Raw genomic sequence first — 3,929 nt, forward strand, 5'->3', positions numbered from 1 at the left:
CCGCCCTGTGCGTGATGGAGGAGCATGAGTGGGCTCCACCCACAGTCAGCTGCCCCAAGGCCCTCAGATTGCTGGGGAAGCTTGTAATCAGCTTGACACGACTGGGCACTATCCACAGCTCAGCTCGAACCTGGTCATTCGTGCCGTGAGCGCCCAGTATTCGCTTTCACAGGTCTCGTGTTTGCGCTGGCTGGGCAGCCTGTGCCAGGACCTGGGGCTCAGGACAGAGCTGCCCGTGTGGAGGGCCCACCTGTACGTGGCTGCCACAGCTAAGAGCGCCACATCAGCAGTGCCCACTTAGAGCTGTGTGAGCTCCCTGGGCAGCCATGGTACAGTCCAGCAGCCCCTGCTACCCCCCAGCCCCGAGAGCTATTACGCCTAGCTGGAATGAGACCCTGGCAGAGCTATGGCGATACACACTCAAGGCTAAAAATGGCCAGGTCCAGGGCAGCTTAACCAGCAGTACAGTGAGGGTGAACAGCAGCTCTGCTTCAACAGTCACCCAACGCCTGTGCCCCAAAAGGTCTGAACAGACACGAGAATCGCTGTAATCCAAAATGCAGCCAGCTCTAGGGTAGAACACAGAGCAGCACACCACCACATCGGATGAGACTATGCTGCTCTTCAGGATTCCCTGGGTATTTCCACAGCATCCACTATATCGAGCTATTCACCACCAATACAAGTACCAGTATCCACCTGACACCGCAGGAAGAGCAGAGGGAGGCAGAACGCAGTTACCCAACTGGAATCCAGCAGGGCTGACGCGCACTCAGAGACATCACTGGCAAGTCTGCCTGTGCCTGTTAAATTTAATAACTCAGATGTGCACCAGCCCTGCCTGTCCTGTCAATTGCACAGACTAGACCCGACACCATGCCTGTTGGAAACTAGCCATGAAGTCCACAGGCCCTGAAGTCGATGTAAACTGTAGCCCAGGTACTGTGCTGTGAACTGGCAGAGCAAGAAGATGGCTCAGAGAGGCACTGAGATCCAGTGGTTAGAGTGAATGCCAAATCTCCTGACTTCCACTCATCTGCTGTGTGACTGTGGAAAGTCACATCCCCTCACTGCATCACTGACCACTTGACCCACTGAAGCCACCCGGGACTTGCATTTTAGTTCTCTAGGCAAGGGACGGGCCTAGCTCCCTAGACAGGTTCCACTGCTCCTTGTGTCTGAGCTGCAGAGCGGGCCAGGAGAAAGGCTGCAGACTGAGCCCACTCCCCAAGGGGCAAGGACCCAAACCAAGCCCATCTCATTCTACCAAGAGCACGTCACACTCATTTATACAGTGCCTGACCCCTGGGCACTGCATATTACCATTCGGAGAGCCAAGAGCCCATGGCTTGCCTCACCCTGCCACATGGCACCCAGAGCGACGTACCCTCTCACAGCCTCTTCTGAAGGCCAAGCCACTGTGGTGTGTAGCTAGTCAGCTCCCATTTGGGTAGGACCCAGATGCCACAGCCCGTGACTTACAGCAACACCAGGGCACGTGCCTGAAGCGGAGCAGAGCATCTCAGCGACAGCCACAAGCGCAGTCAGCTGCAGATGCAGAGCTAGAAGATGGGGGAAACTTGCCAGCTGCCCCGATTTCTGTTCTCCCCGCTCAGAGAAAGGGCCACCAGCTTGCAGGGAAGGGTTTCCCAAAACGATCTGGGGAAGCATGTCCAGCCCCCTGCTCCAAGTCCATCAGTGGCCTTGGGTAGGGGAAGTCTGAGGAAGCAGCTCGCTGCATTGCTGGTCAAGCATCTGCAACTGAAGAGTAAATGATCAAAAGCACATAGGCAACTAGGCGACATGTCCCACACGTCACTCGGCTCCGGAGGCGCCAGGCGTGGTAGCAGGGCTCCCAGGCTGCGATGCACTCGGACCCGCTCTGCCCTCACAGCGGCCGCTTTTTAGGGGTTCTTTTTAACACCACTGTTCTCTCGAAGCACAACAAACTCCAACACGACACGACCCAGCGTTGGGCTGCTCCTGAGACAAATGCCCTCTCCATAATCACATGCCTGGGATGGGCCTCACCGTCCAGACGTAAGGAGTAACGGAAAACAAGGGCATCGCCGCTGGGAGCGTGGCTGACAGATGGCACAGCAGCTTGTAGCAGACGATTTCTGAAGACAGCAAATTTGTGTATTTACTTTCTGCTTCATTACTAGATGATCATAATGACCTTCAGACCTTAAAGTCTAGGATTCTATTAGATGTGCCCAATGGCCTGTGATGGGATGTTCGATGGGGTGGGATCTGAGTTACTACAGAGAATTCTTTCCCAGGTGTCTGGCTGGTGAGTCTTGCCCACATGCTCAGGGTTCAGCTGATCACCATATTTGGGGTTGGGAAGGAATTTTCCTCCAAGGCAGATTGGCAGAGGCCCTGGGGGTTTTTCCACTTTCCTCTGTAGCATGGGGCATAGGTCACTTGCTAGAGGATTCTCTGCACCTCAAAGTCTTTAAACCACGAGTTGAGGACTTCAGTAGCTCAGACATAGGTGAGAGGTTTATCACAGGAGTGGGTGGGTGAGATTCTGTTGCCTGCGTTGTGCAGGAGGTCAGACTCGATGATCATGATGGTCCCTTCTGACCTTAAAGTCTACGAGTCTACGAAGAGCTACCTAGCGTCTGTCCCTACTCAGGCCTTTTACACAGCCCCTCACGGGGGCGTCGTTCCCTTGCTCTTCACAGATCTCAGTCACCCACTGATCAAAGCTCCCAGGGTGGGAGGCTGCATAATCTCCCTGTAACACGCTGGGGGCACGAGGGAGTATTCCGGCAGCCCCTAGCAGCTCAGCTTGTTGTCACACAGCTGCTTCGGCCAGACTCCGAGACTTCCCTGCCTCAGAGAAAATCTGGCTACTTTGCTGGGGAGCAGCAAGGCTGTGGAAAGACCCACAGCAACCAATGTCTGCATGGCGTCAGGACACCATCTGGCTAAGTACAGGCAGCAGCCCCTGGGGCCAGAATGTCTGAGAACGCTGCCCACTGCACTAGGGCGGAGACAGGGACAGGATTCCTTGCTCACCTGCAGGGTGGAGAGTGCTCTTTCTGGCTCCAGGACATGAACAATATGCAAGCTGGTTGCAGTGCAGGGAGCAGTGCCCTGGCACTGTGCCGATTTTTCACATCAGTCGTTGCTGCATGCGGAAGATCAGCTTTTCAGCCCATGCCAGGAACCACAGCAGACTAGCTGCTGCTTACATTTCTACACAGGCACTTACCACTACAACTCTCTCAGCTCCTGGACCAGCATTCGTGGGGAGCTTGGCAGCGTTTGGAGCAGAGAAGCCTGGCCACACTTAGCTGGCTGCCCTCCTGTCTGCTGAAATGCTTTTCTGCTGACAAAGTGGGGGCCAGACTCCACCACACCCAGCAAGCCAGGAGCTGAATCTTCCTTGAGCTCACTGAGCCACCCCGCTAAGGCCTGCACAAAGATGCCCTGTAAACAGACAACAATGAAAATGGGGTGGGGACCCCACTGGAAACCATGATTGTTCTAGCAGAGCCAGAGCCTGGGATGAGAGTCACTAGGGCAGCATTTACCTACCCAGCTCAGAGGGGGAAGACAGCAAACAGCACTGGCCAGAGCAAGGTTCCCAGCACAGCTCTGCTCCTGCACCTCAGTCCTGCCCTGCAGCCCACACCAGGCCAGTAACACCTCTGTCCTCTCCCACTGCCATACAGTGCTGGGCTGCCCACACTCCTCTGCCACGCCTTCAAGAGGAAAGGCCACCAAAGGGTGATTTTGGGTGGTGTCTAAGCAGTGGAGACACGCCACTGAACTGCACCTAATTAACTTGCACAGAATGGGAGTGCAGCGCTGGATACACATGGTACTGTGGGAGCCCACTGGTCAGCCAGCCAGCCCCCAGTGTTAGAAGTCACAAGTGAGAGGATCGTGCAATAAATAGGACTCTCATTTCTGAC

The sequence above is a fragment of the Caretta caretta genome, chromosome 15 (assembly GCF_965140235.1).
Source record: "Caretta caretta isolate rCarCar2 chromosome 15, rCarCar1.hap1, whole genome shotgun sequence".
Lineage (NCBI taxonomy): Eukaryota > Metazoa > Chordata > Testudines > Cheloniidae > Caretta > Caretta caretta.